The 13,385-nt window shown below is 43.5% G+C and overlaps 1 pseudogene; it reads left to right on the top strand.

Moving 5' to 3' along the window:
* Positions 1 to 421: 421 nt before the first annotated feature.
* On the top strand, positions 422 to 1,440 carry LOC135887287 (olfactory receptor 6N1-like; annotated as a pseudogene).
* The last annotated feature ends 11,945 nt before the right edge of the window (positions 1,441 to 13,385 follow it).

The following is a 13,385-nucleotide window of genomic DNA, read 5'->3' as shown; positions in this document are numbered from 1 at the left end:
TTGCCTAAGGACTCTAAACTGCATTGAAAAATCTCAGTCCAAGATTTTAGTTGTTTGATTTTGACTCCTAAGACATGGCATGATTCTGGTCATTGCCAGAAATGAAATATAGCATTTAAGCATCATTGTTAAGCTCTAAGATGTCACTAGAGGGAATATCATAGTAGATAAAGAAATATTCTGATCCGCTATATCAGTACTCGGCTACCAGAGATATGGGCTGTTTCAGTAGTGATTGCTCTGATCATGGCAGACGATGGTTTACATGGATACAAATGTTCTGTTCTCAAATTGAGACTTCTGGCACTTTGCTCTGAACTCTACATTTAGGTTTAAAATTTCAGCCTGTAATCTGGAAAGGAAGGGGAGTTTCTGCATACTTATGGAATTAATTAATGCAACTTGACTAACCTTAAACTCTATGTTCTTCCAATCCAATTACACAGCTTGTTTTATTGTTCCTGGACTCAAACCATGGCAGACAGAGACTGGGGAAACCAAACGGCCATTAAAGAATTCATCATTCTGGGATTCGGGGATCTCCCTGACCTGCAAATTCTTCTCTTCCTGATGTTCCAAGTCATCTACATGGCAACCGTGGCCGGGAACACTCTCATCGTGGTGCTCATTGCGGCTGACCAGCACTTTCACACCCCCATGTACCTCTTCCTGGGCAACTTGTCCTGCCTGGAGACCTGCTACACCTCAACCATCCTGCCCAGGTTGCTGGCCAGTCTCCTGACTGGGGACAAAACCATCTCAGTCAGTGGCTGCATCATACAACTGTATTTCTTTGGTTCTCTGGCATGTACAGAATGCTATCTCCTAGCAGCAATGTCTTATGATCGGTATTTAGCGATATGTAAACCCCTGCACTATTCAACTCTTATGAATATCAGGTTTTGCCTCCAGTTGGCTGCTGGGTCATGGTTTAATGGCTGTTTGGCTACTGCTATCTTTGTCTTATTCCTATCACAGTTAATATTCTGTGGCACAAATGAAATTGACCATTTCTATTGTGATTCCATCCCACTGATGGAACTCTCCTGCACTGATACCCACCAGCTCATATTGCTGGCTTTCATATTAGTCTCTGTATTCACCCTGCCTCCATTCCTACTAACCCTGACATCCTACATGTGTATCATCGCCACCATTCTGAGAATCCCTTCCACCACCGGGAGGCAAAAAGCCTTTTCCACCTGCTCCTCTCACCTCATTGTGGTGACAATTTTCTATGGATCCATCATGATTGTGTACTTGCTACCGAAACATTATACACTGAGAAACCTGAACAAAGTGGTCTCTCTTTGCTACACGGTCCTGACTCCCCTGGTAAACCCCCTCATCTACAGCCTGAGAAACAGAGAGGTGAAAGAAGCCTTGTGCAAAGCAGTCAGTAAATATGTGGCTTTCACCAAAACATGCAGAGACTCCTAACTTAGCCTGAGGTTTTCAAAGCTTCCTGGGTGTTTTAAGCAATCAGCCCCCCATTAAAATTAAGTTGAAAACTCCCATTGAAAATCTCAGCACTAATGTGAAAAAGAAATGGAGATGATCTTCATGGAGTTACTGAGACAGTCTTTGTGGTCCCCCGCTGTGTCCATGTAACACAATTTTCAGGAAAGTGAGGATGTTGACAGCTCTGTCACTCTCTCATGTTCAGCACTGATACACACAGTATGATGGTATTTTTCTCCAGGGTGTTGGCTAAATGTTCACCCTCTGTGAGGAGTGTGTAGAGCGTCTGAAACCGCACAGAGCTGACATTGTGTAAGGCCAAAATCCACTAACGATTAAAGTAAATCCCTGGGTATATCCCCTGTTCATTGTTTCTCTATGTAAGATAATAAAGTCTTGTAATCAAATTCAGACAGTCTAATACAAACAAAACACAATGGGTGACATCATCATATTTGTTGCTACAGATCGTTTCTTATGCCCCTAAGGATACAATGCAGAATCCAGCTAAAGCTCAGGTCACTGTTGTCCATCTAAGTGGAAGGACCAGGGAGGGAGGTGGCCATAACTGTGGTATCATCATAGAGTTTTTAACTGGGCACCAGGTGGAGCGGAGACCAATTATTAACCATTTTTTTATATGCATAAAAAAGCCGTTTTTGATCAAAATAAATGTTTGGACAATAAAAATAGTAACTCCTGGTGCGGCATAGGTGGGGATGTTGCCTGGGAAATTTGCCACCCCTGAAATTGTGCTCCTTGCCATCATAGCCCTCTGCAAACTGTTGTCAGTCAGCGTGCTTGCCTGCTCTCTCCGTATGCTGTCCCAGCCCTGCGCAGACAGTTGGTTCAGCAGACCTCGATAGTACTACCCAGAAAGAAAGACCACAGGCACAGTTTGGTGACAAAGGCACTCAGCCAGGTTTATTGCCCTCAAGGCACAGTTCTAGCATCCTGATTCTGTGGTTACAGATACACTAATACACGAGTGCCCAGTGCCAAGGAGCAGCTCAGTCAGCAGTGGGAATTTCTGCTGTCCCCTAGGCCGCACAAAGGGTTAAATTGAGGTACCCCAACATTTATAGACTGAGACAAACAACTTACATACCACCTCATGTGTTTCACGACATCTGCTTGTTACCTCCCCTTGTACTTTGCTCCAGGTGTCTCGGGCAAAACATCCCTATTCATCACTTCTGTCAAACCCTCTTATCTGGTATTAGGTCAGGAGGATGTGCCTGGGCTAATCTCCTGGAGTGAGTTCACACACATACCCAGTGTCTGTTGCTTCTTAGGAGTGTCTGTGTGTTAGCAATGCTAGTGATACCTTTCCTAGGTAATGTATCGGATAGTGAAGTTGTAAGCATCTGATGTACTACATGGCCTGACTTTGGTTCACGGCATGGCCGGTGATGACACAAAAAGCTCCCTCTCAGAATGCCCATCAGAACTGAGCAGGTGCAGTAACATCCACTGTTGCAGCTGCCCTCACTCTGCCCTTACTTGGAGTCAGACTTTGCTGCCTGGTCTTTGGAGGTATTAAAAAGGGGCAAAGGGGGGAGAGGGGCTAACAGTTGACCCCCTGCTGTTCTTGCAAATATAGGGGTGTGCAGGGGGCAGAGGCTTTTTTAGTTCTCCTCACAGGACACTGCATGTCAGTGCTGGAGAAGAGGGCAGATTCCTGGGGCTGTGTTCTTAAAGGTGCAGGCATCCCAATTCCTAGACTGTCAATGCTTAGACACCGCAGCGTCTCTCTGTCTTATATAAATGCTGAGGTGCTACTTTACTGTTACAGCCAGGAGACTTAATGCTGTGAAATATTGTACATACACCCCCTCCCTCAAACTCTGCCTCACACATTTTGAGTATTCTATCAGTTTCTATGTCTATATGAAGTCAGTGCAGCTCCTTTCTCTTATATAATGTGCTGAGGTGCTAAACTCCCTCCCAGAGCCCACACGTCTGCACCCCCTCCTGTACCCCAATCCCCTGCCCCAGGTCAGAGCCTGCACCCCTCACCCAAACGTCCTCCTAGAGCCTACACCTCAAACCCCCTCCCACAGCAAAACTCCCTTGGACCTCTTCTGGATGTCACCAAAAAATATACAAACCTGCTGCCCCTGGTGCTACTTTACTGCTACAGGAGACTTGATGCAGTGAAATATTTTACCTACAGTCCCTCAAACTCTGCGTCACACATTTTGAGTATTTAAAAGAGTCTTATCATTATATGTCTACATGAAGTCTCATAACAGTTCACACATTTGTCTTATCTGCTGCTGTGATTCCCTGCTCTCTTCCTGGTAATCCATTTTAATGATAGAAATAACATTTCTAAAGGAGCAAAACTATTATGCTTATTACTCTGAACACATCGTCATTTATCTGTATTATCATTGTGCAATGCATATCATTGTGCTGTTTATTTTTTATTTGAATAGATAATGCTCATCAAAAAATGTTAAGTAACTAGTTGTAATTAGTTTTAGCAATTCCATCTGTGCTTCTATTATAGCACTTGCTATGGTTTTTGTACTTTGATTTGTAATTTGGAGTTTTTAATTCTACCTTTTTTCTTTTTCTATAGAGGTGTATTCAGTAAGTGTATTCTATTGTGTCATCTTACATCCTTCTCAAGGGCAAAAATCTTCTGCAACAATGAAAGTTTGGACTGATGATCAGTGGCTGCAGAACTTTTGGATGCGCAAGTCCACATTTCTGCATCTGTGTGCAAAACTCACCAAAAGAAAAGCTGCACTGACAATGGAGAAGCAAATATAGATTGCACTATGGGGACCTGCAACACCAGATTCTTATTGGTCAATCAGAGGTCTCTCTACTAAACCAAGGTGGAATGGATTTCTTTAATGCAAGTAGTCAGAACATATTGTTAAAGATCATTTAATGTTCAATGCCCTGTTAACACCTCTGCAGTCACAGAACAACGAAGTAGTGTTACTGGGTTTCAGACTGTTGTCTCTTACAACTTTCTGAAGTTTCCATAGCAATATTTCTGAGTAAGGCTAAGGTTTCACAGAATCATAGAAGTTTAGGTTTGGAAGAGACATCAGGTAAACTAGTCCAACCCCCCGCTCAAAGGAGGACCAACATCAACTAAATCATCCCAGCCAGGGCTTTGTCAAGTTGGGCCTTAAAAACCTCTAAGGGTGGAGATTCCACCACCTCCCTAGGCAACCCATTCCTGGGCTTCACCACCCTCCTAGTGAAATAATGTTTCCTAATATTCAGCCATTGCTCCATGTTCTGTCATCTGCCACCACTGAGAACAGCCGAGCTCCATCCTCTTTGGAACCCCCCTTCAGGTAGTTGAAGGCTGCTATCAAATCCCCCCTCACTCTTCTCTTCTGCAGACTAAATAAGCCCAGTTCCCTCAGCCTCTCCTCAGAAGTCATGTGCCCCAGCACCCTAATAATTTTCATTGCCCTCTGCTGAACTAACTCTCTCCAATTTGTCCACATCCTTTCTGTAATGAGGGGCCTAAACTGGATGCAATACTCCAGATGTGGCCTCACCAGTGCCAAATAGAGGGGAATAATCACTTTCCTCAATCTGCTGGCAATGCTCCTACTAAAGCAGCCCAATATGTCGTTAGCCTTCTTGACAACAAGGGCACACTGTTGACTCATATCCAGCTTTTCGTCCACTGTAATCCCCAGGTCCTTCTCTGCAGAACTGCCACTTAGCCAGTCGGTCCCCAGCCTGTAGTGGTGTGTGGGATCCTTTCGTCCTACGTGCAGGACTCTGCACTTGTCCTTGTTGGACCTCATCAGTTTTCTTTTGGCCCAGTCCTCCAATTTGTCTTGGTCACTGTGGACCCTATCCCTACCCTCCAGTGCATCTACCTCTCCCCCTAGCTTAGTGTCATCTTCAAACTTGCTGAGGGTGCAATCCCTCCCATTATCCAGATCATTAATTTTGTCACAGATATTTAGAGTAAAAGTCAGGGACAGGTCCCATGCAATAAAGAAGAATTCATGGAAGCCCGTGACCTGTCCCTGACTTTTACTATAAACACCGTGACAAAGTGGAGGCACTGTGCAGCTATTGAGCTGGCTCTGGTGCCCCCACCACTGTTGGGGGCTTGCAGGTCCAGGGTCTCCCTCCACCCATGTCTGGCAGGTCCCCCCTGCCACTCTGCCCCCCGCCCTCATCCCACAGTGTCAAGGAGCTCTGCAGTCTGACTCATGAAGGCTCCCTCCCCCAGCCTCTGCTTGAGCCAAAACTGATCAGAAGAAAGACTTACAAAAAGCAATGTAAAGGCCATGGGAGACACACCTAAGCCCCTACAGACAAGGGTGATAGGATTAAGGAAACTCCCTAGCCTCATTTGCTTCAAAGATGGGAAAGGGAGGCATCTCCATTAGCATACAGAATGGAGAACAGAGATTCCAAGGCAAGAACCATACTGAACTCTGGGATCAGGAAAGCTGGGAAGCATTGCATGATGGGAAATCTCTGCTCCAGACGGTAATTAACCCATGCCTGCACACACCCAGCTCAGTAATTATCAGACCAATTCTAGTAATAAATCCTCTATTGATATCCACAATACTGAAACAACCTAATTGCATTAGGAGCTCCCTCGAAGGAACACCGCCCATAGCCAGGAATGATCAGTTCTTATTGTGTAGCCTGGACCAAAACAACTTTGTTATACTCCCTTAAATCATCAGTTTAAACATAAACAAATCTAGTGTTCATTGTTATTTCCCTACAAAAACCCCTTACCCCTGCCCAAGTAAACATTCTGATGCCTGGATCCAAATTCTGCATCAATTCCATTGGAACGTCATCTTTCTGACTGATTGTGCTGTGGGCTCTCTACCGGTCTCCAGCATTCCCCCCATGACCAACACCACCTGCAACCCTGAGATTCAAGCTTCACAGAGTGGTGAGATTTCTCTCTCTCTCTCTTTCTCTCTGTATAGCATCCTGAGCATAGACATGTGCAGCACATTTCACTAGGGCGTGCACCCAGGGATTTTTTTTTAAGGAGAACATTTATTGAATACTCAATCATAAAGGACATTATTTTTATTCATCAAACAAACTAAAAAAAACAAAACTTAACTAAACTTATTTTTTTTTAAATTAACAACTAAACTTTACTTAAAAAAAACAAACTTAAAAAATGAGACACAAAATACAAAATTTTTGCTGTAGTGATAACCAGGCGTATACAAAGATACAGTCAATTTTCATGATCTTTATCTTTAACCAGATAATGAGCTAACCCAAATTGACCAAAACAGATTAAGGTTTCTTTATGTTCCTGTCCTAGAGAATGAGACATCACTCACCAGGTGTTATGGACTTAAATTCTTCAATCACATCATTGTAATTAACTGACGAAGCCAATTCTTGTTCAATATGCAAAATCATGAGTGAGTCGAGGCACTGTTGGGACATTGTACTTCTTATTTTCTTTTTTACATGTGCTAGTTTCGAAAAGGCTTTCACATGAACAACTTGTAACAGGTAAAACTGCAAAGTATTGAATAGATTTGTAAATGGCCTGGAACATGAACGACCGATCCGATTCCTTTAGCCAATCAAGCCACTCTCTGGTGGTGTTCGTAGTGCTACCTTTACGAACAGATCTGTCATAACCCCAAAGTAATCCGACTTCAGCTTCCAACTCATCCAAGGACACTTTACATTTGTTGGCAATGATTCTCATATAGTCCCTGCCAATGTCTAAGCTCAGCAGTTTTCCCATTGCTGTCACAATTTTACTAGTCTCCTGTTCAAATCGCTGGTCAATGCCAGTAATCACTGAGTCTAGAAGCGTGTAAAATGAAGTTATTCTCTCCTGCTCCTCTTTTGTATCAAAGTGATGCTGGGACTCAAACGCGTCATCAATACGAGTGAACGTTTTTCTCTTCTTAACTGGGGGAATCGATATCATTCTCTACACACATTTTCACACTGTCATTGAAAATAGATTGAAAATATTCTGGGCCACTTCTCATCGCAGCCAAAGAGTTACGCAAGCTTTTCACCCCTGTCATTGCAGTAAGTAAGTTGAGATCGGGAGCTTGAAGAGCCTTACTCACTTTTACCACCATCTGGAGAATAGGGTGCATCATGTGAAGGGCAAAGATGAACTTGAATGAATTTAGTTCATGGATAAGGCCCCTGGCTTTTATTTTAGCATCAGCTAGGCGAGTTGTTTTGATAATCTCTTGTAAAGCTTGTAAAATGATGGAGTAGTTTTGTTTTACAGCAGCCACTGCTTCTGCTCTGCATGCCCATCTTGTGTTTGACAGTGACTTCAAAGTCTTCAACTGGGATCCTACTTCTTGTGAAATCTTCTCTATTACTGCATGTCACATAGGACTCCCCTCCATGAAGGCATAAAGAGTCTGAATAACACCCAAAAAAAAAAAAAAAAAAAGAGAGTTCTGTTTTGTTTACTTGAAGTGCATGCATCTACTAGGACAAGGTTCAAACAATGCACATAGCAGTGTACATAGAGTATTTCACTGTTTCTTTCTTTATATTTCATTTGAACTCCCGCAGTACATCCAGACATAGTAGATGCGCCATCAAAACAGACTGACATCACTGATGACCAGTCAATTTTAAGAATGCCAAGGACGTCATTTAACTGGTCAAAAATAGACTGAACATCAACTGTTAATAGTCTCTGAACAGACACAAAATGTTCAGTTGGACTATGTTTTTCATTGTCAAAATACCGCACCACAACAGACATCTGTTCATGGTGTCCACAGTCAGTAGTGTCCTCGGGAATTATTGAGACCATTTTTCCATTTAGTGAAGACACAATCTTTTGTTGCATAACGTTATGCAAGGCCACAATTAAATCATTTTGGAAGCAATTACTCAGATAGATAACGTTTCGAGGAGATTGTTGCACATGCTTTGCCATTACGGGATCATATTTTTGGAGCATATTGACAAGATTTAGAAATAAACCTCTCTCTAAACTGTCAGCTTTTTCATTGTGACCCCTGAATGGTCTCCCATCTTTCGCCAAACACAGAACAATGTCAATTAGTCGCTCTATTACACTTAGGTTATGGCACCATTCTTCTTGTTTAGACAAATAAGCCTGCTTGCCCTCATCCAACAATACATCAATAGGTTTCCCTTCATTAAAACTTGACCATGAAGAACAGCTCAACACATGAGATTTTGACAGTTGGTGGTTTTTAAAACATTCATTAGCCCTATGCCAGTTTCTGAATCCCTTATCAATAAATGCTGGATCAGTGTGAACTTTGTTTGCTGCATCATTAGAGGAGAAGAAATGGCAGTAAAAGCAAAATGCTGTGTCCTCTGAGGGGCTATATTCTAACCACCTATACTTTTCATACCATACTAATGATATTTAACAATATGTTCTGACTAATCATACTAATCTCTTGGAGTGTGTTCACACACATACCCAGTGTCTGTTGCTTCTTAGGAGTGCCTGTGTGTTAGCAACGCTAGTAATACCTTTGCCTAGGTCATGTATCGGACAGTGAACTTGTAAGCATCTACTGTAATACATGGCCTGACTTTGGTTCACAGCATGGCCAGACTTTGCTGACTATGGTTCAGGACTCAGGTTTTACACCAGGCCCAGTGCCCCAAGCTCTCTCTCTCACCTACACAAACCAACCACCTCCATTGCACTCACACAGGCCGGATGCAATCTGCTAGGCCCAGCAGTGACCCCTGGACACGTCACCAGGAACAGCTTCATAGCTCTTATCTTGGCTACGCCCAGCTGTGACCAGCTCCAGCAAAGCAATAGCTCCAGGCTCCCTGGGCCCTTGGAGGTGGGGAGGTTGGGCAAACAAAGAGGTAGACTCACAAGCCACGGGCACAGGGACTGCCCAGACCCAAGGATAGGTTAATGGAGGATAGGTCCATCAATGGCTATTAGCCAGGATGGGCAGGGATAGAGTTCCTAGCCTATGGCACTGTCCACTGTCAGAAGACAGGACACTGGGCTAGATGGACCATTGGTCTGACCCAGAACAGCTGTTCTTATGACCCAGCTGGGGGTTTTGCCAGGGTAACTGAGGCTGTTCCTAGAGTCAGGTCTGTCAAACAGTCATCAGGAGGTTTTTTTATGGATATAAAAAACTGGTTAAAATTTTGTCTCCACTCCACCTGGTGCCCAGTTAAAAACTCCTTGATGTGACCATGGTTATAGCCACTTCTGTCCCTGGTCCTTCCACTTAGGCTTTGTCTTCACTACCCGCCTTCTAGATAAAGGAAATGCGGTGGATCTAATTTACCTAGATTTTAGTAAAGCGTTTGATACTGTGCCGCACGAGGAATTACTGGTTAAATTAGAAAAAATGGGGATCGATATGAAAATCCAGAGGTGGATAAAGAACTGGTTAAAGGGGAGACTGCAGCGGGTAGTACTGAAAGGGGAACTGTCGGGTTGGAGGGAGGTCACCAGTGGGGTTCCTCAAGGTTCGGTTTTGGGTCCAATTTTATTTAATCTATTCGTTACTGACCTCGGAACCGAATGTAGGAGTGGGCTGATAAAGTTTGCGGATGACACAAAGTTGGGAGGTATTGCCAATTCGGAGAAGGATCGGGATATTTTGCAGGGAGACTTGGATGACCTTGTAAATTGGAGTAACAATAATAGGATGAGATTTAATAGTGGGAAGTGTAAGGTGATGCATTTAGGGATGACTAACAAGAATTTTAGTTATAAGTTAGGGACGCATAGGTTGGAAGTGACGGAGGAGGAGAAGGACCTCGGAGTCCTGGTTGATCGCAGGATGACTATGAGTCAGCAATGTGACGTGGCTGTGAAAAAAGCTAATGCGATCTTGGGATGCGTTAGGCGAGGTATTTCTAGTAGGGACAGGGAGGTGCTGATTCCGTTATACAAGGCGCTGGTGAGACCTCATTTGGAGTACTGTGTGCAGTTCTGGTCTCCTATGTTTAAAAAGGATGAACTCAAACTGGAACGGGTACAGAGAAGGGCCACTAGGATGATCCGAGGAATGGAAAACCTTTCCTATGAAAGGAGACTCGAGGAGCTCGGTTTGTTTAGCCTAACCAAAAGAAGGCTGAGGGGGGATATGATTGCTCTCTTTAAATATATCAAAGGGATTAATACCAAGGAGGGAGAGGAATTATTTCAGCTTAGTAGTAATGTGGATACGAGAACGAATGGATATAAACTGGCCGTGGGGAAGTTTAGGCTTGAAATTAGACGAAGGTTTCTAACCGTCAGAGGGGTAAAATTTTGGAACAGCCTTCCGAGGGAAACGGTGGGGGCGAAGGACCTCTCTGGCTTCAAGATTAGGCTTGATAAGTTTATGGAGGGAATGGTTTGATGGGATAATGTGATTTTAGTCAATTAGGCATTAACGTGCCATCGCAGGTAAAATGAGGGTCCGGCTGTAGAATCTTGCCTGTATGCTCGGGGTTCTGCTGATCGCCATATTTGGGGTCGGGAAGGAATTTTCCTCCAGGGTAGATTGGCAGAGGCCCTGGAGGTTTTTCGCCTTCCTCCGCAGCATAGGGCAGGGGTCGCAGGCTGGAAGATTCTGTTGTAGGTGGGTCAGCTTTTGTGGCCTGCATCATGCGGGAGGTCAGACTAGATGACCATATTGGTCCCTTCTGACCTTAAAGTCTATGAGTCTATGAGTCTATGTATTTTGATGTGCTGAATTCAAATATGACAATTAAAACAACTGATTGGCTACTGTTTCTAAGATATTTAAGTTTTTACATTTTATGTCTATGTATATTGTGTAGATAGTAGAGTTTTAATCATAAATTGTAAACCTAGGTCTTTTCATGTGTTTATGGTTGCTTTACATGATAATATTTCACCTGTCCTGTTTATGTAACACTTTAAAAATCAGCAAAAGGGTTATATAAATCAAATTTATTATGAAACAAAAGGCAAAAAACTATTATGTACATAGTTTAGTCCTATTCAGTGTCTACTTGGCGCTTCTTGCCTTGTCTCTTGTATTCATTAAATGGAGCATATCTTGTCACTGTCCAGCAACAGTCTGCAAGCATTGATGGGCTCCATTTGCCCTGATAGCGTTTTTCCATTGTTGCAATGTCCTGGTGAAATCGCTCGCCGTGCTCATCACTCACTGCTCCGCAGTTCGGTGGAAAAAAATCTAGATGAGAGTGCAAAAAATGTATCTTTAGTGACATGTTGCAACCAAGGCTTTTGTATGCCTTGAGGAGGTTTTCCACCAACAACCTGTAGTTGTCTGCCTTGTTGTTTCTGAGAAAATTTATTGCCACTAACTGGAAGGCTTTCCATGCCGTCTTTTCCTTGCCACGCAGTGCATGGTCAAATGCATCATCTCGAAGAAGTTCACGAATCTGAGGACCAACAAAGACACCTTCCTTTATCTTAGCTTCACTTAACCTTGGAAATTTTCCATGGAGGTACTTGAAAGCTGCTTGTGTTTTGTCAATGGCCTTGACAAAGTTCTTCATCAGACCCAGCTTGATGTGTAAGGGTGGTAACAAAATCTTCCTTGATTCAACAAGTGGTGGATGCTGAACACTTTTCCTCCCAGGCTCCAATGACTGTCGGAGTGGCCAATCTTTCTTGATGTAGTGGGAATCTCTTGCACGACTATCCCATTCGCAGAGAAAACAGCAGTACTTTGTGTATCCAGTCTGCAGACCAAGCAAGAGAGCAACAACCTTCCAATCGCCACAAAGCTGCCACTGATGTTGGTCATAGTTTATGCACCTCAAAAGTTGTTTGATGTTGTCATAGGTTTCCTTCATATGGACTGCATGACCAACTGGAATTGATGGCAAAACATTGCCATTATGCAGTAAAACAGCTTTAAGACTCGTCTTCGATGAATCAATGAACAGTCTCCACTCATCTGGATCGTGAACGATGTTGAGGGCTGCCATCACACCATCGATGTTGTTGCAGGCTACAAGATCACCTTCCATGAAGAAGAATGGGATAAGATCCTTTTGACGGTCACGGAACATGGAAACCCTAACATCACCTGCCAGGAGATTCCACTGCTGTAGTCTGGAGCTCAAGAGCTCTGCCTTACTCTTGGGTAGTTCCAAATCCCTGACAAGGTCATTCAGTTCACCTTGTGTTATGAGGTGTGGTTCAGAGGAGGACGATGGGAGAAAATGTGGGTCCTGTGACATTGATGGTTCAGGACCAGAAGTTTCATCCTCTTCCTCGTCTGACTCAAGTGAGAATGATTCTGGTGCATCAGAAACCGGCAGTCCTTCTCCGTGGGGTACTGGGCGTATAGCTGATGGAATGTTTGGATAATGCACAGTCCACTTTTTCTTCTTTGACACACCTTTCCCAACTGGAGGCACCATGCAGAAGTAACAATTGCTGGTATGATCTGTTGGCTCTCTCCAAATCATTGGCACTGCAAAAGGCATAGATTTCTTTTTCCTGTTCAACCACTGGCGAAGATTTGTTGCACAAGTGTTGCAGCATATGTGTGGGGCCCACCTATTGTCCTGATCTCCAATTTTGCAGCCAAAATAAAGGTGATAGGCTTTCTTAACCATAGTGGTTATACTGCGCTTTTGTGATGCAAAAGTCACTTCACCACAAACATAGCAGAAGTTATCTGCACGGTTCACACAAGTACGAGGCATCTCTGCTCACTTTGGCTAAACAGAAATGTGTCCCTTTGCAAAATCAAACACTGACAAATATGAGAGCACGACACTGTATGATTTCTAGAGCTGATATAGGGCAATTTGTTCAGCAGAGTGATGTAAGCTTCGTTATGATTGCATCATCCATGACTTCTAGGAATAACATGATGCAATTCATATCATGTATGATGCAATACCAGCTTCAGATTGCATCATTCATTGTTTTGCCTAAAAAGCAAGTACTGTCCAAACCCAATCATAGATTTATTCATAGATCCAGTCCA

Source organism: Emys orbicularis, chromosome 13, assembly GCF_028017835.1.
Source record: "Emys orbicularis isolate rEmyOrb1 chromosome 13, rEmyOrb1.hap1, whole genome shotgun sequence".
NCBI lineage: Eukaryota > Metazoa > Chordata > Testudines > Emydidae > Emys > Emys orbicularis.
Note: the sequence above shows the minus strand (reverse complement) of the source record. Positions and strands in the feature narration are given on the sequence as shown.